General features: G+C 39.2%; 1 protein-coding gene and 1 pseudogene across 6 annotated transcripts in view; one reads left to right on the top strand and one right to left on the bottom strand.

Moving 5' to 3' along the window:
• Positions 1-14,068: 14,068 nt before the first annotated feature.
• Positions 14,069-14,835, bottom strand: LOC148003348 (brain acid soluble protein 1-like; annotated as a pseudogene).
• Positions 14,836-24,167: 9,332 nt separating this feature from the next.
• The window catches only part of LOC148003347 (sulfotransferase 1C2A-like), a 41,029-nt gene continuing 40,499 nt past the window's right edge, over positions 24,168-24,697 (top strand). For 2 of the 6 annotated variants that reach the window (XM_087568426.1, XM_087568420.1), the window contains exon 1: positions 24,183-24,414. The gene's annotated coding sequence lies outside the window, so the exon portion shown is untranslated. Of the gene's footprint in view, positions 24,415-24,502; positions 24,553-24,697 lie in introns of those variants that run through there. The other 4 variants (XM_087568419.1, XM_087568422.1, XM_087568429.1 and 1 more) reach the window with 4 other exon arrangements.

Here is a 24,697-nt window from a genome sequence, read left to right as displayed (position 1 = left end):
CGTATGAGAAAACATGTGTGTAGCATCTAATGAGGAAAAGTCCTGTCACACAACACCTAGGAAGGTGGCTGTGCTTCTAGTGCCAGGCAGGGTTTTCATCATCTTCAATCACTAACGTGTGTCAATCCCTGTACCTTTATGGACATCTTGTCATGCTGGTCATTGTTGTGGTCCATGTGTGCCACAGGTAAGTAGTATTGTTAATTACTTCCCTCCCTTGGCAGCTTACTTAGTATTTTTTGATACCATGGAAGGTAGACTGCAGTAAGAATCTTCCAGATTATATCCAGTTTGTATCAACTGACACCTCTATCTTAAGTGTGTGGTATCTTCTGCAATAGGGACATATCTTCACTAACAGGCAACTGAGGGCAACTGTCAGAGTCTACATTGTTTTAGGAGTTACTACACTCTTGCTGTTACTACAAGGACTACCTTGATGAACTTTTCTAAAGGATATTCCTTGTCCCCGGTATTGGAACTAAGTTTTTCTTAGTCAGTGGTTCTTAGGGGACACACTGCCAGATCTAGTGCCATAATTTAATTTAAGCATCTTCATGTACTTGTATGCTTCATACACTTATATACTTATATGCTTATAATTTTAGATATATATGAAATAATGTTTCCTTGAGACTTTTTCAAACAACCTTGATGTTGTCATTCATCCCCATCTTCTGTATTGACCTTCCTTTGTACCCAGAAGCTGGATTCTCCTCCCTCATTTTTCCATTTTCACCTCACATCACTGTCTTTTGCTATTCCTCTCATAACCCCTAATCCCCTTATCCCAATAGCCCCTTTATAGTTTCTTTGTTTCTGTGGTTACTTGTTGCATGCTGACACATGAAGAAGTGTAGACTCACATCTGACAGAAATACAGATGAGAGAACATGTCTGGTTTACCTCATTTTGCGTTACGTCATTCAATATAATATTTTCTAGTTCTAACCATTTACCTAAAACTTCATGATCTAATGTTTTTGTTAAGGCTAATTGGAATATTATTGTGTATATTGCTATATTTCATTATCTTTTCATGTGTTGCATGACACTTAGGTGGTTTTCACTGTCTAGCTAGTGTGAATGACCATGTGTACTGACCATGGCTGACAAGTATATTGTGAAGTAGCATGTTCCTTCCTTTGGGCATAAGCCAAGGAGTGGTATATATGGATCATATACTGTATTTAATTTTTTAAGATTTTTGTGAAATAACCATATTGATTTCTAGGATGGTTGCACCAATTTTCATTCTGAATAACAATGAATGAGGGTTCCCTCTTCCCACAAGCTCCTCAACATTTGCTAGTTGATCTGTTGTCTTAGCCATTCTGACTGGGGCAAGATGAAATCTCAAGTCTTTTTCAATGTGCACTTCCCTAATTGCAGAGATACTGAACATTTTTTTTAACTGATCTGTGTTGTGTTTGTTTCCTGAGTTGAAAATTCTGTTTAGATTTTTTAGCTCATTTGTTAATTCCTAGCTCATGTTTCCTTTGACTGTTCTTTCTGAGTTCTTTATATAGTTTGGATATTAACTTTCTTTCAGAAGAATAAGTAGCAAAGATTATATCCCATTCTGTGGGTTTCTATTTTACTCAATGTACTGTTTCCTTAGCTGTAGAGAAGTTTTTAGTTTTCTGAGATCATAATTCCCAGGTAAATAATTAATTCCTGGGTAAATGTCCTATTGAGCTTTCAGAAAATTATTTTTTCCATGTAAATCCTGCATGATACTGCTCAAACGGTTTCAATATTTCAGGATTCACATTGAGGTCTTTGATCCACTTGAGTCTAGTTTTTATACAGGATGATATATAGAGGTTTACTTTCATTTTTGTACATGTGGATATTCAGTTTCCTAGCATCATTTGCTGAAGACACTATTCTTCTTTAGTGTATGGTTTTATCCTTTCATCAAATATCAGATGGATATATTTTCAAGTACTCATGTTTGGGTCTTCTGTTTCATTCATCAACATGTCCCTTTTTATTCTATTATATTGAATTTTTATTGTGTATTTTGTATGTACATTTTAAGTATTATCCCCCTTTCCTGGTTTCTCTTCAATAAATGCCTATTCCACCACCACCCCCCTTTGTCTATGAGGGTATTCCACCAGCCATCCACACACTCCTTCCTGCCTCCCTGTCCTGACATTCCCCTACACTGAGTGGGGGGCAGGGCAAGGTGAGACTTGGCATTACCAAGGGCTTCTCCTTCCACTGGTGCCCAATAAGGCCATCCTCTGCTACATATGCAGCTGGAGCCATGGACTGTCCATGTTTACTCTTTGTATAGGGGTTTAATCCCTGAGAGCACTGGTTGGTTGTTATTGTTGTTCTTATGGGGTTGCAAACCCCTTCAACTCCAATAATCCCTTCTCTAACTCCTCCAATGGGGACCCCATCCTATGTTCAATGGTTAGCTGTGAGTGTTCACCTCTGTCTTTGTCATGCTCTGGAAGAGCCTCTCACAAGACAGCTATATCAGGCTCCTGTCAGCATGCACTTCTTGACATCTCAATATTGTTTGAATTTGGTGATTGTATGTACATGGGCTGTATCCCCAGGTGGGACAGGCTCTGAATGGCCATTCCTTTAGTCTCTGCTCCACACTTCATCTCCGTGTCTCCTCCAAGAATATTTTTCTTCCACCTTCTCAGAAGGACTAAAGCATCTGCAGTTTGGTGGTCCTTCTTCTTGAGCTTCGTATAGGCTATAGATTGTATCTTGGGTACACCAAGCTTTTGGGCTAATATCCACTTATAAGTGAGTGCATACCATGTGTGTGGGTTTTTTTTTTTTTTGTAATTGAGTTACCTCACTCAGGATGATATTTTCTATTTCCATACATTTGCTTTGAATTTCATGAAGTCATTGTTTTTAATAGCTGAGTAGTACTCCATTGTGTAAATGTACCACATTCTCTGTATCCATTCCTCTGTTGAAAGATATCCTGGTTCTTTTGAGATGCTGGGTATTATAAATCAGAGTGCTGCTTCCAGTTTCCATCTGCACCCAGATTTGACCCAGTCCCACAGCTCTCTGTACACAAACCACATGGGGGAGAGAGAGCTGACCACCTCAGAAGTGCAGACAATCCTGAAAGTTCAGGGGAGACAACCACTTCTGCTCACAATCCTGGCGCAAGAGGAAGAGGTCACCTCGAGACCTCTGGACACAGGAACTGAGGAGCAACCTGGGACAGGACCATACACTTTTTATCACTATTGCTCTGTAATACAGCTAGAGGTCAAGGATAGTGATTCCCCCAGAAGTGATTTTATTGTAGAAGATAATTTTTGCTATCCTGAGTCTTTTGCTTTTCCAAATGAATTTGCAAATTGCTCTTTCAAACTCTATGAAAAATTGAGTTGGAATTTTGATGGGGATTACATTGGATCTGTAGATTGTGCTTGGAACGATGGCCATTTTTACAATATTAATCCTGCCAATCCATGAGCATGGGAGATCTTTCCATCTTCTGAGACCTTCTTCAATTTCTTTCTTCAGAGACTTGAAGTTCCTGTCATACAGATCTTTCACTTGCTTGGTTAGAGTCACACCAAAGTATTTTTTATTATTTGTGCCTATTTTTCTATAGATTTTTTCTTCATCTTTATTAACTTGGGTATTTCTTATTACATTTCGATTGTTATTCCCTTTCCCAGTTTCTGGGCCAACATCCTCCTAGGCCCTCCCCCTCCCCTTCTCTATGGGTGTTTCCCTCCCCATCCTCCTCCCATTACTACCCTCTCCCCATCAATCACGTTCACTGGGGGTTCAGTCTTGGCAGACCAAGGGCTTCCCCTTCCACTGGTGCTCTTACTAGGCTATTCATTGCTACCTATGAGGTTGGAGCCCAGGGACAGTCCATGTATAGTCTTTAGGTAGTGGCTTAGTCCCTGGAAGCTCTGGTTGGTTGGCATTGTTGTTCATATGGGGTCTATTTTGAAGGTATCAATTCCCTAATTTCTTTCTCAGCCTGTTTATCCTTTGATTAGAGGAAGACTACTGATTTGTTTGAGTTAATTTTATACACAGCCTCTTTGCTGAAGTTGTTAATCAGGCTTACAACTCTCTGGTGGAACTTTTGGTTTCACTTAAGTATACTATCATATCATTTTCAAATAGTGACAGTTTGACTTCTTCCTTTCTAATTTGTATCCCTATGACCTCCTTTTGTTGTCTGATTGTTCTGTCTAGGACTTCAAGTCCTGTATTGAATAAGTAGGGAAAGAGTGGGGAGCCTTGTCCAGTCCCTGATTTTAGGGTGATTGCTTCAAGTTTCTCTCCATTTACTTTAATGCTGGCTACTGGTTTGCTGCATACTGATTTACTGTGTATAGGCATGGGCCTTGAATTCCTGATCTTTCCAAGTCTTTTAAGATGAACGGATGTTGAATTTTGTCAAATGCACTCTCAGCATATAATGAGATGTTCATGTGATTTTTTCTGTGTTTGTTTATATAGAAGATTAGGTTGATGTATATTGAACCATCCTTGTATCACTGGGAGGAAGCCTACTTGATCATGATGGATGATCGTTTTGAAAAATTCTTAGATTCATTCGTGAAATTTTTTTTTTTAGTATTTTTGCCTCAACACTCATAAGGAAAAATGGCCTTAAGTTCTCTTTCTTTTTTGGTTCTTTGTGTGCTTTCGGTATAAGCATAATCATGGCTTCATAGCAGGAATTGCGAAGAGCAACTTCTGTTTCTATTTTGTGGGATAATTTAGACAGTATTGATATTAGGTCTTGTATGAAGGGCTGATAAAATTCTGTACTAAACCCATGGTCCAGGGCTTTTATTCATTGGGAGACTTTTAATGGCTGCTTCTATTACGTTAACAGTTATAGGCCTGTTTAGATGGTTTATCTGATCCTGATTTAACTTTGATACCTGGCTTCTGTCTAGAAAATTGTCCATTTCATCAAGATTTTCTAGTTTTGTTGATATAGTCTTTTGTAGTAAGATCTGACGATTTTTTGAATTTCCTCAATTTCTGTTGTTATGCCTCCCTTTTCATTTCTGATTTTGTTAATATGGACACTATCTGTGTGCGCTCTGATAAGTCTGGCTAAGGGTTTATCTATCTGGTTGAATTTCTCAAAGAACCAGATCCTGATTTTGTTGATTCTTTGCATAGTCCTTTTTGTTTCTACTTGGTTGATTTCAGCCCTGAGTTTGCTTATTTTCTGCCTTCTACTACTCTTGGGTTTATTTGCTTCTTTTTGTTCTAGAGCTTTTAGGTGTACAGTCAAGCTGCAAATGTATGCTCTCTCCAGTTTCTTTTGGAGGCACTCAGAGCTACGTGTTTTCCTCTTAGCACTGTTATATTGTGTCCCATAAGTTTAGGTATTTTGTGTCTTCATTTTCATTAAATTCTAAAAAGTCTTCAATTTCTTTATTTCTTCCTTGAACAAGTTGTCATTGAGCAGAACGTTGTTCAGCTTCCATGTTTATGCAAGCTTTCTGTCATTTTTGTTGTTACTGGAAACCAATCTTAGTCTGTGGTAATTTGATAAGATGTATAAGATTATTTCAATCTTCTTGTATCTGTTGAGGCCTGTTTTATGACTGATTATATGGTCAATTTTGGGAAAGGTATCATGAGGTGCTGAGAAGGTATAGTCTTTTGTTTTAGGATGAAACGTTCTGTAGATATCTGTTAGGTCCATTTGGTTCATAACTTCTGTTAGTTTCTCTGTGTCTCTGTTGATACTGAATTTTTAAAATAGTAGTGTTACTTTAGCTGTATAATGTGTCTTGGAAGTTATTTTTTCCTAAAAAATTGGATATTTTTTACTTACATGTTGAATGTTATTCCCTTTCCCAGTTCCCTGACCCAAAGCTCCCTATCCAGTCCCCTCCATTTCTTCAATAAGGGTATTATTTCCCTTCCCCAACCACCCCCATTCCACTGCCCGTGACATTCCCCTGCATTGGGGGTCCTGCCTTGACAGAAAGAAGGACTTCTCCTTCCACTGGTGCCCACAAGGCCATCCTCTGCTACATATGCAGCTGGAGCCATAGATATGTCCATGTGTACTCTTTAGATAGAGTTTAATCCCTGAGAGCAATGGTTGGTTGGTTTTGTTCTTCTTATGGGGTTGCAAGCCCCTTCAGCTCCATTAATCCTTTCTCTAACTCCTCCAATGTGGATCCCATTTTAAGTTCAATGGTTGAATGCAAGCATCCACCTCTGTATTTGTCACGCTCTTCTTGAGCCTCTCAGGAGACAGATGTATCAGGGACCTGTCATCATGTACTTCTTGATTTCATAGATAACAACCTAGTTTTGGTGGCTATAAATAGTTAGAGACATATATACCTATACCTATACCTATACCTATACCTATACCTATACCTATACCTATACCTATACCTATACCTATACCTATACCTATACCTATACCTATACATATACCTATACATATACATACACATACACATACACATGCTGTATCCCCACATGGGGCAGGCTCCATATGGCCATTCCTTCCGTCTCTGCTGCAACATTTGTCTCCATATCCCCCCTATGAATATTTTTGTTCCCCCTTTTAAGAAAAACTGAAGCATCTGCACTTTGGTAATCCTTCTTCTTGAGGTTCATGTGATCTGTATATTGTATCTTGGGTGATTTGAGCTTTTGGGCTAATATTCACTTATCAGTGAGTGTAAACCATGTGTGTTTTTCTGTGACTGGGTTACCTCATGCAGGATGATATTTTCAAGTTCCATCCATTTGCCTATGAATTTCATGAACTCATTGTTTTTGATAGGTGAGTAGTATACCAATATGTAGATATATGATATTTTCTGTATCATTTCCTCTGTTGAAGGGCATCTTGGTTTTTTACAGCTTCTGGCTAGTATAAATAAGGCTGCTATGAACAGAGTGGAGTATACATCCTTGTTCTATGTTAGAGCATCTTTTGGGTATATGCCCAGGAGAGGTATAGCTGGGTCCTCAGGTAATGCAATGTCCAATTTTTTGAGGAACCTCCAAACTGATTTCAAGAGTGATTGTAGCAGTTTGCAATCCCACAAACAATAGAGAAATGTTCCTCTGTTCTACATCCTCACTAGCATATATTGTCACCTGAGTTTTTGACTGGCATGAGGTGGAATCTCAGGTTTGTTTTGATTTGCATTTCCCTGATGACTAAGGATGTTGAACATTTCTTTAGGTACTTCTCAGCCATTCAATATTCCTCAGCTGAGAATTCTTTGTTTAGCTCTGGACCCCATTTTTATACGGTTATTTGTCTCTCTGGAGTCTAACTTCTTGAGTCTTGTATATTTTGGATATTAGCCCTCTATTGGATAAAGGACTGCTAAAGATCTTTTTGCAATCTGTTGGTTGCCGTTTTGTCCTAATATCAGTGACCTTTGCCTTACAGAAACTCTGCAGTTTTATGAGGTACCATTTGTTAATTCTTAATCTTAGAGCATAAACCATTGGTGTTCTGTTCAGAAAATTTGTCCCACTGCCCAAAATGTCTTTGAGGTTCTTCCCCACTTTTTCTTCTATTAGTTTGAGTGTATCTGGGTGAATGTGGAGGTCCTTGATCCACTTGAACTTAAGCTTTGTACAAGGTGATAATAATGGGTTGATTTGCATTCTTCTACATGCTGACTTCAGTTGAAAAAGCACCATTTGTTGAAAATGCTATCCTTTTTCCATTGGATGGTTTTTGACTCCTTTGTCAAAGATCAAGTGACCATAGGTGTGTGGGTTCATTTCTGTGTCTTTGAACTACTCCACTGATCTACCTACCTGTCTCTATACCAATACCATACAGCTTTTATGACTATTGCTCTGTAATACTGCTTGAGGTCAGGGATGGTGGTTCCCGTAGCACTTCTTTTATTCTTGAGGATAGTTTTCACTATCCTGGGCTTTTTGTTATTCCAAATGAATTTGCAAATTGTTCCCTCTAATTCTATGAAGAACTGAGTTGGATTTTTGATAGGGATTACATTGAATCTGTAGATTGCTTTTGACAAAATAGCCATTTTTACTATATTAATCCTGACAATCCATGAGCATGGGAGATTTTTCCATCTTCTGAAATTTTCTTCAATTTCTTCCTTCAGAGACTTGAAGTTCTTGTCATATGGGTTTTTCACTTCCTTTTTAGAGTTACATCGAGGTATTTTATGGTATTTATGACTGTTGTAAAGTGTGCCATTTCCCTAATTTCTTTCTCAGCCTGATTATACTTTGAGTAGAGGAAGATTTTTCATTGAGTTAATTTTATATCCAGCCACTTTGCTGAAGTTGTTTATCAGGCTTAGTAGTTCTCTGGTGGAACTTTTGAGGTCACTTAAGTATACTGTCATATCATCTGAAAATGGTGATATTTTGATTTCTTCCTTTGAAATTTGTATCCCTTTGACTTCATTGTGTTGTCTGATTGCTCTGAATAGGACTTCAAGTACTATATTGAATAAGTAGCAAGAGAGTGGGCAGCCCTGCCTAGTCCCTGAGTTTAATGGGATTGCTTCAAGTTTTTCTCCATTTAATTTAATGTTGGCTACTGGTTTGCTGTATGTTGCTTTTACTATGTTTAGGTATGGATCTTGATTTCCTGATCTTTCCAAGACTTCTCATGAAGAGGTGTTGAATTTTGTCAAGTGATTTCTCACTAACTAATGGAATGATCATGTGTTTTCTTTTTCTTTGAGTTTTTTTACATAGTGGATTATGTTGATGGATTTCGGTATATTGAACCATTCCAGTATCTCTGGGATGAAGCCTACTTGATCATGATGGATGATCTTTTTGATGTGTTCTTGGATTTTGTTTGCGAGAATTTTATTGAGTATTATTGCATTGATCTTCATAAGGAAATTGGTCTGAAGTTCTTTTTATACCTGAAGGGTTTAGGTATAAGCATAATTGTGGCTTCATAGAAAGAATTGGGTAGTATTCCTTTAGTTTGTATTTTGTGAAATAGTTTGACAGTATTTTCTTCTATGAAAGTCTGATAGAATTCTGCACTAAACCCATCTGGTCCTGGGCTCTTTTTATTTGAGGGACTTTTAATAACTGCTTCTATTTCTTGGGAGTTATGGGCCAGTTTAGATGGTTTATCTGATCCTGACTTCCTTTGGTACCTGGTATCTGTCTAGAAAATTTTCCATTTCATCAAGATTTTCCAGTTTTGTTGAATATAGGCTTTTGTAATAGGATGTGATGATTTTTCTAATTTCCTCAGAATTCCTTGTTAATTCCTTTTCATTTCTGATTTTGTCAATTTGGATATGCTCTCTGTGCCTCTGGTTAGTCTGGCTAAAGGTTTCTCTATCTTGTTAATTTTCTCAAAGAACCATCTTCTGGTTTTGTTGATGCATTTTATACTCCTTTTTTGTTCCTACTTGGTTGATTTCAGCCCTGAGTCTGATTATTCCCTGCCTTCTACTCCTCCTGGGTGTATTTGCTTCTTTTTGTTCTAGAGCTTTTAGGCATGCTGCCAAGCTGCTAATGTATGTTATGTCCTGTTTCTTTTTGGAGGCACTCAGAACTATGAGTTTTCCGCTTAGCACTGCTTTCATTGTGTCCCATAAGTTTGGGTATGTTGTTTCTTTATTTTCATTAAATTCTAAAAAGTCTTTAATTTCTTTCTTTATTTCTTCCTTGACCAAGTTATCACAGTATAAAGCATTGTTCAACTTCCATGTATATGTGGGCTCTCTGTCACTTTTGTTTTATTGAAGACCAGCCTTACCACGTGGTCATCTGACAGGATATGTCAGATTATTTCAATCCTCTTTTATCTGTTGAGGCCTGCTTTGTGACTGATTATATGATCAATTTTGTAGAATGTACCATGAGGTGTTGAGAAAGGGGTATATCCATTTGTTTTACGATGAAATGTTCTAAAATATCTGTCAAATCCATTTGGTTCATAACTTCTGTTAGTTTCTCTATGTCTCTGTTTAGTTTCTGTTTCCATGATCTATCCATTGATGAGAATGGGGTGTTGAAATCTCCTACTATTATTTTGTGAGATACAATATGTAATTTGAGCTTTAATAAGGTTTCTTTTATGAATGTAGATGCCCTTGCATTTGGAGCATAGATATTTAGGATTGAGAGTTCATCTTGGTGGATTATTCCTTTGATGAATATGAAATATCCTTCCTTATCTTTTTTGATGACATTTGGTTGAAAGTCAATTTTATTTCATATTAGAATGGCAACTCTAGCTTGTTTCTTCCAGCCATTTGCTTGGAAATTTGTTTTCCAGCCATTTACCCTGAGGTAGTGTCTGTCTTTGTCTCTGAGGTGTGTTTCCTGCAGCAGCAAAGTGCTGGGTCCTCTTTACATATCCAGTCTGTTAGTCTATGTCTTTTTTCGGGGGGAATTGAGTCCATTGATGTTGAGATATATTAAGGACTAGTGATTGTTGCTTCCTGTTCTTTTCATATTTAAAACTGGAATTCTGTTTGTGTGTCTCTCTTCTTTTGGTTTTATTGCAAGGAGATTACTTTCTTGCTTTTTTCTGTGGAGTAGTTTCCCTCCTTGTATTTGAGTTTTCCATCTATTATCCTTCGTAGAGCTGGATTTGTAGAAAGATATTGTGTAAATTTGGTTTTCTCATTGAATATCTTGGTTTCTCTATTTATGTTAGTTGAGAGTTTTGCTGGATATAGTAGCCTGGGCTGGCATTTCTGTTCTCTTAGGGTCTGTATGACATCTGCCCAGGACCTTCTGGCATTCATAGAATCTGGTGAGAAGTCTGCTGTATTTCTGATAGGTTCACCTTTTTATGTTACTCGACCTTTTTCCCATACTGCTTTTAATACATTTTCATTGTTTTGTTCATTTGGTATTTTGACTATTATGTGACAAGAGTTAATTCCTTTTTGGTCCAATCCATTTGGAGTTCTATAGGCTTCTTGTATGTTTATGGTCATCCCTTTCTTTAGGTTAGGGAAGATTTCCTCAATAATTTTGTTGAAGAAATTTAGTGACCCTTTACGTTAGGAATCTTTGCTCTCTTCTATACCTATTATCCTTTGGTTTGATCTTCTCATTGTGCCCAGATTTCCTAGATGTTTTAGAGGAGCTTTTTGCATTTTACATTATCTTTGATGGTTATGTTGCTGTTTTCTATAGTATCTTCTGCCCCTGAGATTCTCTCTTCTAGCTCTTGTATTATGTTAGTGATGCTTGCATCTGTGACTCCTCATCTCTTTCCTAGGCTTTCTATCTCCAGGGTTGTCTCCCTTTGTGCTTTCTTTTTTGTTTCTATTTCCATTTTTGAAACCTGGATGGTTATGTTCAATTCCTTCACCTGTTTGGTTGTGTTTTCCTATAATTCTTTAAGGGATTTTCTGTTTCCTCTTTAAGGGCTTCTATTTGTTCAACCGTGTTGGCCCGTATTTCTTTAAGGAAGTTATGTCCTTCTCAAAGTCCTCTATCATCATCCTGAGATGTGATTTTGAATCTAAATCTTGTTTTGGTGGGAGAACTGGTTTATGATGATGCCAACTAGTCTTGGTTTCTGTTGCTTAGGTTCCTGTGCTTGTCTCTTGCCATCAGGTTTTCTCTGGTGTTAGCTTGTCTTTCTGTCTCTGACAGTGACTTGACCTTCCTTTTAGCCTGTGTGTCAGTACTCCTGTAGACCTGTTTTCTTTCAGCCAGATCTGGGAACAGAGAGCTACTCCTGACTTTGTGTGTCCTAAGGCTACCAGGTGGGTCGCTTGGAGCAGAAGAGTAGGTCTTCTGTCTGTTCTCAAATGTGTAGGTGCTCCTGCTGACTGGCTTTTGGCTCTCAGGGCAGGCAGAAACCAGAAGGGTTCTGCCTCTGACTACTCCTAGGTCCCTGTGTCCAGAGGGCACAGAGGGCATTAGGCAGGTTCTTATGGGATTGGGAATGTGGGCAGAAGTAGTTGTTTCCTCTGAGCTCTCAGGATTATCTGCACTTCTGAGAGTCCAGCTCTCTGCTCCATGGGATCTGGGTGCAGGGAGCTGTGGTACCAGTTCAGTTCACTTCTGGGTGCAGGCAGAAACCAGAAGGTTCCTGCCATTGACTGCTCCTATATTCCAGTATCCAGAGGGCACTAGGCAGGGTCCTCTTGGGCCAGGAATGTGAGCAGAAGTGGCAGTCTCCCCTGAGTTCTCAGGATTGTCTGTACTTCTGAAAGTGCAGCTCTCTTCCCAATAGGATTTGGGTGCAAGACTTGTCTTTAACTTTTTATTAGTAATTTCCCCACTATTTTCTCAGAATTACTTTGGTTTCTGATGTTATTTTTATTTCCGTATGATTTTTTAGAATTTTTCTATTTCTTTGACTAATTTTGGGGGGTATTTATTTTAACATTGCACTGAGCTTTAAATCACTTTTGGTAGGATGACAGTCTCACTATATTAATTCTACCAGTGCATAAATATTTTAAACCTTTTCACTTTCTAGCTTCTTTCTTATTTCTTTCATTAGGTATTTGAAGTTTATATTGTAGATGCTATTGTAAATGTGAATATATTCGTGATCTCTTGGTGTATTTGTTGGTGTTGTATAGAAAGGCTCCTGATTTTGTAAGTTGACGTGGTGTCCTGCCATTTTGCTGAAATTGTCTAGACGTTTTCTAGTAGCATTTTGGGATCACTTAAATGTAATATCACATCATCTGCAAATTGAGATAATTTAACTTCTTTTTCTATTTGTACCGCTTTCTTTAATTTCCTTCTCTTGCCACATTATTCTGCCTAGAGAGAAGCATATCTTTAATTTTCATGAATCTGAATCCTTCCATTAAACATGTTTTGTCTTTTTGCCAAGGATCTTCAATTTATACTTGTGAAGTTTTGGTCTCACTTCTCCTTTGAGGTATGTCCATATGCAACCTGTTCCCTTCTGTTTGTGTCTTAGCTAAGGTTTTACTTCTGTAAACAGACATCATAACCAAAACAACTCTTATAGGGACAACATTTAATTGTGGCTGGTTTACAGATTCAGAGTTTCAGTCCCTTATCATCAAGACAGGAGCATGCCAGCATCTAGGCAGTCTTGACACTGGAGGATCTGAGAGTTCTACAGCCTTCTGAAAGCTTCTAGAAGACTGAATTCCAGGCAGGTAAGAGAACAGTCTCTCAAAACCCACCCCCATAGTGACAAACTTCCTCCAAGCCACACTGCCTAATAGTGCCATTCCTCGGCCAAGCATATTCAAACCACCAGTTTGTATGTTTCACTTCACTTTTTTTTTTAATTTTTAATTGCTTAGCTTTATTACTTTCATGCCATTTATACTCTTACATATAATTTCAATGCATCCATTGTACATTTATTTATTTATTTATTTATTTATTTATTTATTTATTTATTTATTTTCCATTTTCCAATGGCTGGTGTGTTGGGGTCTGAGACATAGATGGAAGAAAACTGGAGCTGCAATGAATGCAGACTTTTTATTTTTCATTTCCACTGACCAATAAACAGAAGTACAGGTGCATCCAACCACGGACATGCATTAACTCGTCATGAGAAATCTAGGTAGGCTAAGTAAGGTGAGAGAATGTTTGTCACTCCCAAAACTATCTGGAGCGGAAGAGTGGAGGGCTGGCATTGAGATACAGTGTGGACAAGCTAAGTGGTCTCTGTCTGAAAGTTGGCATTCATCCACAAACGTTAAAAAAAAAAATAAGAAAAGGCTGTAGATTAAAAAAGAAACAGAAAATACTGCTTTCATAAAGATCTGATTGCCTTGGCACTGGCCCTGTGGGCAAAATCAAACACCCTCCTCCCCAGCTGTATCACAGGAGGGATGCTGGGGTTTTTAAAGGATGGAGCCTAGGGGATAGCGGTTCAGGTACAGATGATGTACTTTCAGACAATGGTCTGTAAAATCCAGGACTGACTGGTCAAGGTGACTGAAGGTATATTAGATATTTCCCCACAAAAATACTATTTGGATGCTCCCCGCTCCCTCCCTCCCCGGATGGGACACATCCTCCTATTTTTTTCTTTTCTTTTCTTTTCTTTTTTTTTTTTATTTTTTAATCCCTTGGGCAATACATAGCCTCACTTCCAATTTGAAACAAGTTAGTATAGGATACAGAGACAGAGAGAGCTTGAGACCGGTCCTTTGCGAGTGACCTCTGACGGCCACGCTTTGTTCGGAGCTGGAGACCGGTGCCTGGGGGGCCTGGCCACGGAACTGGGCGCCTCAGAGGCCGCGAGCATCTCTGTGGACCAGGGCGCCGGCTCCGCACTGCTAGGTTTAGAATCTGAAGCCGCCTGGGCCGCGTCGCTTTTCGCCTCGCGGCCAGAGGCGCGTGCCTCAGTCTTTTTGGCCTCGCCCCCCTCCTGGGGCGCGCGATCCGGCGCGCGGGTGCCCTAGGCGCTCGGCGCTCGCCTCGCCGGCCTTGGGGGCCTCGCCGCCCATCGCGGGCCCGGGCCAGGCCGCCTCCTGCTCAGGCACTGGCCGGGGCTCGGGCTGCTCCTCCGTGGCGCCCTCGCTCTTCTTGGGCTGGGCCTTGGGCGCCTCCTCCTTACCGGCCGCCTGTTGGTCGGCCTCCTTTTCCTCAGCCCATGCCTCCCCATCTGGAGTGTCCTTGGGCTTCTCTGCGCTCTCCTTGACCTCAGTGGTGTGGGCGGCCTTCTGGGGTTCTCTCTCCTTTGGGGTCCCCTCCTCCTCGGTGCCCGAGCCTTTAGCCTTCTTGTCTTTGTCCTTGGCCTTCTCCTCATTCACATTGTAACCCTTCTTGCTCAGCTTGCCTCCCATCATGGAGTTCCTCTCCTCAGAGGAGCCGATGAGAAGAGTTCACTTCACTTTTTTAAAGTATGTGCTTGAAAGTCACTCAGTCTATTTCATAGCAAGTGTTTATGATTTCTCAAGACTGTGACTGCTAGAGAAATAACTCAGTGGTTAAGAGCATGTGTTCCTCTTGCAAAGACACAAGTTCATTCAATTCCTGCACCTACATGATAAATCACAACTATAAATCCAATTCCAGGAGGTGTACAAACAAACATACAGGCAGGCACTCACACATTTCAAACAAAAGATGAACAGAAAAGAATGCATATGTATATGGACTTTAATTAGTTCTGGGCCCTTAGTACCTCTACCTGCGAAGAATGAATCAAAGTTTCAGACCTTTTTTCTTCCAGTGGTAGGTACTGAATAATCCTCAAATGATATCTCAAGCAGAAATATGGTACCATCACTTTAGAATATTATGTGGATAATGTATCGTTTTAAGGAATTCTACTTTTAAAAGGTAGTATTTGCTCTATCTCTTTCTCTCTTTGAGTCTTTGAGTGTGTGTGTGTGTGTGTGTGTGTGTGTGTGTGTGTGTGTGTATGGTGTGTGTGCATGTGTGTGTGTGTGTTATAAAGTGATGTGGATGTGTACAATACACATGTGTGCTATGTTGACTGTCTTGCAAAGGTTATTAAGATTGTATTTAACCATGCCCTTTTGAGTTTTGCATTTGTGTAGTTTTAACATATGTCATATAGGTCCATGGAGGTGAGTGATTAATTATTAGAGTTCTTTAATAATAAATACCACTGATGGGAATACTGAGGGACACTTTTTGGTTCTATGTTAGTGAGGCACATCCGTATTTCATCGAGTAGAAAGGAAGCTGAATGTGCACACTGTAAGTAGCCCAGCAGGTTACACTGCTAACTGTTCTAAGTTAACCTTTAACCTAGGTGTAACACAGATGGAGACTCAAGAGCAATGCAACAGCCTTGTGTATGTGTGAATCATTCACTACACAGAGAGAAGAATGCTGGATGTCTGACTAAAATGCAGTTTAAAGATTCAGTGTGTGTGTGTGTGTGTGTGTGTGTGTGTGTGTGTGTGTGTGTGTTCATTTGTTTCTATGGTAGCAAGCACAACATGGATCACCTTATTCCAGTACAACAGAAACTAGTACGGGTACAGAATTGCTCACAGAACTGAGAGAAAAATAACAAGGACAGAGAACAAGGCAAATGTGGGGACCCATAAAAAAAAGTTCCCAAGTGGTCATCGCCAAAGTATCTCTCATAAGTTGAGTGGGTTGCAATTTAGTTTGCTCATAATTCAAATCTGTGAGCAAAGCATATGTTCTACCTAGATGTGGCCATGTGTATACATTTTGGTCAGGGAACAGTGGGGCTCCTGATTGGTACCAAAATCAAATAGGGTGGCATTGTTAAGAATTTGCAAATTTTGTGTTTTAGGGGGAAAACACCCAGACATATTGTAAGAATGAGCTTTCATCTTAAAATTAGGTGTAGGGATACTGGGATACTTCAGACTTCTGTGGCTGCTGACCATGATTTGGCTCATACTCTAGCTTAAGTATGGTTCACCAACTTCAGATGGTTTATGTGATTGTATGACATTTGAATTTCCAGGAACTTTTCATAGGGTACATAAATGTGAGGGCTGGAGAGGGTGTTGGTACTGTTGGTCCTTAATGGGGGTTGTTTATAATTTGTAAGTAGTTGTGATCAAAGAAGAAACAAAAGAAAAATTCAGGCATCTCTATCTCTCTACCCTCTATAACCCTGTTGCCTTATCTAATGTTATGAGGTGAAACCAGAGAGAAGGGGATAAAAAGTGCGAAAAAGAAGAGTCCACAAAATAGCAAAGACCAAAAACATACACACAGAAACATAGCAGTCACACACATACAAAAACACACACAAAGACACATGTGAGTGCTATGATACTGAAAGTATCTTAGGAATTGTACTCATGAGGTTCTATAAGTTAAACATAAAAAAAAAGTTCATTGGGGCCTTAGTGACAAAACCAAATCTCTGCTAAATGATGATTCTCTTAACACCCCCAACTAGGCAAACATGCAAATACGCACCAGGCAAGTCATTAATGGTTCATTTCCTATCAACCAACAGGGTGCTCCAGGTCAAAGCACAATGCAAGGTGGCAGGATTTAGACATCGACACTTCAAGAAAGATAGATCATGGTTTACACTAATGAATTCCTGAGTTAGCACCATCTCTTCCCACTTAGAGACTTGGCATGTTTGGAAACATCTGTAGACCTAGGATTTAGAGAAATAATATGTATGGGACCATGAATTTTTCCTGACACTATACAGCCTGTAAATCATAGAAGCGAGACACTCGCGATTGTTTCCAGTCCCTTCTGCCAACCCTCACTGCCTGACATTCAGCAGCAGGACCTCCCTTAAAGGTAACTAAAAGATTCAATGTCTGTAAAGGCCTTGACCACAAGAATTCACATTTTCCTCTTGGGTTATTTGTCTTTTTTCTATCTTTTATGTGACTTCTTTGTAATTAACAACATTAGCTACTTATTACCCCTTATAAATTGTGTCTTTATAATTTGACATATCCAAGTTTCCTATAGAATTTCTCTCTGGAACCGAAAATATATAAATATTTACACTGTTTGAACTGTCACTTCCTGCAGTTTCTTTGTGTTATTTCTTGCAAGGGTTTCTTTGCTCTTAGAGAAATGAATTAACTCATGACTTTTTATTTAACCTGTGGATTTCAGTCACAGACATTCTCAGGAATTCATGTTAATGGTCAACTGGAAAAAGGCATAGCTGTACTTTGTTGAAATGTTACACTGTGCTCAAGTGCCCTGAATTCCAGTACTGATGTAAAGCAGTGCTTTGAGATGTTACTTTCTTGTATACATCATATGTATGTATGTGGAGTGGTGCCTATTAATGTTTATGAAGATTTTTCACAAGTGTATAAATGTGAAAGCAAGAAATGTCAACCTTGGGTGCCATTCTTCAAGTGTAAGCCTCCTTGACTTTGTTATTTAAAAAATCACTCACTCACTCTCACACACGTACACACATATACATACACACACACCACACTGCATTTGCTACTATGTGCCTGTGGAGGTCAGAGGATAATTTGTGGGAAGCAGGTCTCTCTTCCAACCATGTGAATTCCTGAGGATTGAACTCAGACCATGAAGGTGCATGTCAAGCCCCTTTACCTTGTGAGCCGGTTTACCCTTATAAGTGCACCCTTATAACAGGATGCTCTAAAACTCATGGACATTCACTTTCCTCTACCTCCAGAGTAATAAGATGTCTGGCTTTGAATACTATAAAGGATGAATGGTAAATTCTTCTAAACATTTAGAAAAGAAACTGTGATAGTCCTCTATCCTCCTTTCCATTTTGGCAGAGTTGGGGATTGAACCTAGGACATCCTGTGTCAAATACTCTACCACTGAGCTACAGGTCCTGCTCTCTAATTCCTGTCAGAGGATAGAAGTTGATGGTATCCTTTCTATTCCAGTCTCTGAAGCCAGCCTTTCATAAATACCACATTCAACAAAGAACAGAAACAACAAAGGTATCTGTCACAAACAAACATTCAAAGCATAAAACAAATCAGCACATTGTCCAGATGTGGTTTGGGCAAGCCTGCCATGTCAAGACATAAGTTGCAGAGGAAGAAGGATCGAGAGTTCAAAATGACCTTAACCTTAATAATGAGCCGGAGGACAGCTTAGACACTGCACAATAGGAACTGTCAATGGAACAAAACAACCATAAAGGACATTTCCCTGGACTTCTTATCCTTTACCAAAGCTTTCCAGTACCAGAGGGATTGTTGTGTCTTGAGGGGCTTATCATTGGTTTACAGGGGAAGGAACAATGAAGAAGCAAGAGTATACTGTCCTTCTGTAGCTACTGATGGTGCTGGGTTTCTTAATGGACAGGAGCAGGTAGAATTATCTATACATCAACACAACAAACATGCTGAAAACATCACATGCAGAATATATCAACAATAAATTCTAAAGGAAAAGCCATATCGCACTCTACCACAATCCTAGTATTTGTCCATCAGTCTGTCTGAGTGAAGGCTCCCTCTGGGATTTCTTCATCAATGTTCCTGCCAGCGCTGTCTACAGTTTCAGGCTTTATGGAACACATATCAGGCCTTGGAGTGTGTTCAAACAAGGTATACACCTTCCTAAGCTCCACAGCAATTGGAGAAAAATTTCTAGAAGGATCCAAGGCTCAGCAACACTGGACAGCAGCATGGGACTTCCACACGGTCAGAAGTGGTCAGAGGTCTAGAAACTCAACTTTACTCAACTCACTGCTCAGCTTAGGGCACAGTCATATTCAGGCCTGCAGCCCCATGCCTTTCACAGGACCACACCCACTCCGAGTACCCTGAACAGCCATTTCTGCCATCCCTGCCCTGGGCACACTGGTGGAACCCTGAAACAACACCACCTCAGGATAATAGACCACACACCAAATTGGCTAGGAAGCTTGACCCTTCTAGAATCCTGCCCAACTTCTTGTAATTGCCTGAGGTAGTACTTTCAAATAAAACTACAATCTGGTGGTACCTCTCCCCAGATCCCAAGATCTCAGCTAACACAAGGAGAGTGGTAATTTTCCATAGTATACTGGTAACCAAGTGCTTAGGAATCACATGACTGACCAAAAATCTGTTTCTGTTGTAGTGATTTACTAAGAAATTTATGTAGATATAAGAGTGAAGGATATTTGCATTTTAGGATAATGTTAAGTTAAATTATTTGTAATCCATAATATATAAGCATGAACTGTTACTAAATAAAAATGTGCATTATCTGTGTTGTTCTGTTGACCTTTTGCATGGTGTCAAACAATATAAGGGGTGGGATGAAGACATTCAGATTCCAACTTTTTTTTATTTATTTATTAACTTGAGTATTTCTTATTTACATTTCGAGTGTTATTCCCTGTCCTGGTTTACGGGCCAACATCCCGCTAGCTGCTCCCCCCCTCATCCTCCCCCAATTGCCACCCTCCCCCCAACAATCACGTTAACTGGGTGTTCAGTCTTAGCAGGACCCAGGGCTTTCAAGCTTTCCAGTTCTTTCTCTGATTCCTTCAACGGGGGTCCTGTTCTCAGTTCAGTGGTTTGCTGCTGGCATTCGCCTCTGTATTTGCTGTATTCTGGCTGTGTCTCTCAGGAGAGATCTACATCTGGCTCCTGTCTGCCTGCACTTCTTTGCTTCCTCCATCTTGTCTAATTGGGTGGCTGTATACGTATGGGCCATTTATCAATGAGTGCATACCATGTGTGTTTTTCTGTGATTGGGTTAGCTCACTCAGGATGATATTTTCCAATTCCAACCATTTGCCTATGATTTCATAAAGTCATTGTTTTTGATAGCTGGGTAATATTCCATTGTGTAGTAGAACCCCATTTTCTGTATCCATTCCACTGTTGAAGGGCATCTGGGTTCTTTCCAACTTCTGGCTATTATAAATAAGGCTGCTATGAACATAATGGAGCACGTGTCTTTTTTATATGTTGGGGCATCTTTTGGATATATGCCCAAGAGAGGTATAGCTGGATCCTCAGGCAGTTCAATGTCCAATTTTCTGAGGAACCTCCAGACTGATTTCCAGAATGTTTGTACTAGTCTGCAATCCCACCAACAATGGAGGAGTGTTCCTCTTTATCCACATCCTCGCCAACAGAAAAACACACATGGTATGCACTCATTGATAAGTGGATATTAGCCCAAATGCTCGAATTACCCTAGATGCACAGAACATATGAATCTCAAGAAGGATGACCAAAATCAGAATTCTTCACTCTTTCTTTAAAAGGGGAACAAGAATACCCTTGGCATGGAATAGAGAGGCAAAGTTTAGAACAGACGCAGAAGGAACATCCGTTCAGAGCCTACCCTACATGTGGCCTATACATATACAGCCCCCAAACTAGATAAGATGGATGAAGCAAAGAAGTGTAGGCGGACAGGAACTGGATGTAGATCTCTCCCGAGAGACAGCCAGAATGCACCAAATACATAGGCAAATGCAATCTTAAACCACTGAACTGAGAACGGGACCACCGTTGAAGGAATCGTAGAAAGGACTGAAAGAGCTTGAAGGTGCTTGAGACCCCATATGAAAAACAATACCAACCAACCAGAGCTTACAGGGACTAAGTCAGTACTTAAAGACAATTCATGGACTGACCTTGGGCTCCAACCTCATAGGTAGAAATGAATAGCCTAGTAAGAGCACCAGTGGAAGGGGAAGCTCTTGTTCCTGCCAAGATTGAACATCTAGTGAACTGGATGGTAGGGGGGATTGCGGTAATTGGAGAGGATGGGGAGGGGAACAACCATAAAGAAGGGGAGGGCGAGGGGTTGGGGGATGTTGGCCCATAAACCGGGAAAGGGAATAACAGTTGAACTGTAAATTACCCAAGTTAATAAAGATGAAAATATATATATATATATATATACATGAAATGAAAAAAAAAGAAATTCATGCATTTTTTTATGTTTTCCAGTTTAGTGTAATAAAGATTTTTAAACTATATCTTTATGATTCTCTGAATTTCCTCAGTGTCTGTTGTAATGGCTCTCTTTCACATCTCTAATTTTCCTAATTTTGATTCTCTTTCTTTTCTGGCTAATTTGTCTAAAAGTCTGTCAGGACTGTTGATTTTTTAAATGAAATAGTTCTTAATTTCACTGAGTTTTAGCGTATTGCTTTTTTTGTTTATTTCTATCTTATTAGTTTGATCTCTGTGTTTGACTATTTCTTTCTGTCTGTACTTTTGGGGTATTGCTTCTGCTTGTTTTTCTAAAGTGTTCATGTGTATCATTTGCTTATTAATATGAAATCTTTCCAAGAGTTTTTGTGCAGACATGCAGAAAGTCAGAATGACCTGGATAAATAGTCTGCATGCTCTAAGAAAATCAGATGTCAGCCCAGTCTACCTAGTAAAACTATCAAACATAATGAAAGATTAAAGAAAAAATATTTCACAGTAAGGACAAATATCAACAATTTCTGTCCACCAATTCATTTCTACACACGGCACTAATTATAGACCAAAAGAAGGCACAATGAGTAAATAATCCCAAAATAGGTAGGCAAAAGATGATTAAAAAGTGAGTCAGGAACACAAAAACAACAGAAATTCATAAATACTCAATAATAACTGTTAATATTTTTAATTTCTTAATAAAAAGATACAGAATAAGAGATTGGATTGAAAAGCAGGATCCTGCTCCCTGGAAGAAGCACACTTCTCCATCAAGGACAGTTACCATCTTAGAGTTAAAGAATAGAGAAATGTACTCAAGGGAATGAGGACAAGAAGCAAGCAGGCTAACTATTTGATATCTGACAAATATACTTCCAACAAAAACTAATTAGAAGATATAAGGGAGGAAGCTACATACTCATTAAAGGAAAAAACTACCAACAGGATGTTACAGTTTTAAACATTTCTGTACCAAATGTAAGGGCACCCCCTTTCATACTACAAACACTACTCTATCCAAAATTATATGTCGAGCATCACACAGGCATAGTGACTTCAGGACCTACTTCTAACCAATAAGCAGGCCACCCTGACAAAAGCTAAACAGAAAAACTCTGGAGTTAATTACATCATACATTGAATGGAGCTAATGGGACTCTTACAATGTTTTACCCAATCATTAGACACTAAATTTTATTTTGGCAGTTAATGACATTTTATCCAAAACTAAACACACTATTAGGAGAAAAAGTAAGTCTTCATGAACATAGGAAAATTGAAATAACATCTGACATCTCATCTTGTTAGTGCAATTTTATAATTAACAGTTTCTTGTTTATCTTGGTTATCTTCCAAGTACATGAGACAGAGACTATAAGATTTATTTGATAAGCTTTACAGAACAATATCTGAGTAGCTATTAGTCTATCTAACCCTCTAAGCTAATCTGACTACCTCTCAGGGAAGATTCCCAAGATACTTGCATTTTAGTATTGATTTGGCTCTCTCTGCTCTGGGCACTTTTCCAGGTATCACTCGGACTCTCTCTTTGTGTTGACTTTTCTTTGACCCCTTTCTTTACTCCTCTCCACTCACTGGAATCGGAAGTCCACCTCTGTTCTCTCCCCTGCTCAGTCATTGGCTGATCAGTTTTCATTGACAAATCGGAGAATAAATGGGGAGAAATAAGTATATATCAGCGAGACAGGAGATATTGGAATAAGCATTACAATGCCATGTCTGGATTACAAGAAGTTACGGGAGCAGAGAAATCAACATTTGAATACAGTCATGCCTATCTACTTAGTGTGTTGTAACTGATTTCACAGTAAATAGACAACTGCATACTTGCAAAGTTACCATATGATCGATCAGTAAATCATAACATATTTATCATATGATGCTGCCCAATATATACATCTGGTCTTTAATGTTAAGTTTAAAGTGTACCACAAAAACCATGTGCTAGAAACAATCATCCCACATTCATGCATGAATGCTATTTAGAAGGGTCCTTGAAAAGTAAATAGGATTGGGTGAGAATACATAAGGCAAGAACAAGAATGTTTCCTGTTCTTCACTGTGTGATACCTCTGCCTCAGAGGTCACAAGGTTCTCTATTCTTCATTTCTTGATAAATTACCTAGTCTAGGCTATTTTGTAATAGGAAGAGAAATCAAACTAAGACCCTGCTATGTAGAGGGTGCCACCACTGAAGGTTTTCAGGATAACCATGTTTACCAGCCAGTAAGTGCATCTGAATGGACAGAACCAAGGGAGCACATTGTCCTATTGCACATTCTTTTATCTTACCTGTCTCCAGAATTCCACTGTCTTTTACAGAAGCAGGAGATAGGACTATATACTCAACCCAGGAGTTTTGGGCCATTTCTCTTAAGATTTTGAGAGCGGTAACAACACATGCAGTGTCAAGTTTTAAAAATCTTAAGATTTTTAACACTTCTTTCTTTGAACACTCCTCCATGTCTGATACAGTTCCTAGTAATCAACCAATATTTAATGAATAAATGGCCATCATCACTAATTACTAGAACAATATCAGTATTTCTTTCCATCTTTTTATAGAATTCAAAGCCTCCTATTACCTGTTCATAGAATCTTTTGGCTTTCTAACTAGAACATGTTGCCAGAAGCTACTAGACATCACCAATAGCCCCCTAAAGTCTCAAAAGACATAAGTGTAGTGCACTGTTCTCCCTCCCTTGAACAGAGGCCCTCAAGAAGAATGTTTCTGTCACTTTCCTCCCACATTGAGAATTAATTCAGCCTGCATGCTCTTTCCTCTAGAGGACAAAAGTCCAACCCTGATTTCAAACATATATGTGGCCAATACTATCAAAAGTAAACTTATTAATCATAATACAACATGGCAACACTGAGGGGTGATTTCCTGAAGAAAGCCACAGCATTCATGCCAAGATGTTCTGGTGCCTCCAGGATGGGGTCAAAGTGTGTGGATTCCTGTGCTGCCAGTTAACCTTGGATCAGGGAATTCACTAATCTGAAGGAGGACCTTTGGAAGAGACTGTTAGAAAAGCAAGACGTGCATCTGTTCTGCTTACTATCCTTAGACACACATACTGCTTGTGCTTAAACACTAACTGTAAGTAATTAAAGATAGCATATAGCACCGACTTTACTTAGTCCTTTAAATGAAATGCCATTAAACACTGAATAGAAAATATGCTGTTAGGCTGAAGAGATGGCTCAGCCATTAAAGGCTAGGCTAACAACCAAAAATGTAAGAAAATAGATTACACATTTTGAAAGATGAATAGGATTGTTGGCTCTTCAATTGACAAGGGCAAATTTCAAATGATGTTGGCTAAGAAGAAAAATGTTATTTTTCTTTAAAAGAAGTTGTTTAGAGTAATTTTCTTTTATGT

Source organism: Rattus norvegicus, chromosome 9 (assembly GCF_021556685.1).
Source record: "Rattus norvegicus strain SHRSP/BbbUtx chromosome 9, alternate assembly SHRSP_T2T, whole genome shotgun sequence".
NCBI lineage: Eukaryota > Metazoa > Chordata > Mammalia > Rodentia > Muridae > Rattus > Rattus norvegicus.
The sequence above is the reverse complement of the archived record's forward strand: the minus strand, read 5'-3'. Positions and strand labels throughout refer to the sequence as shown.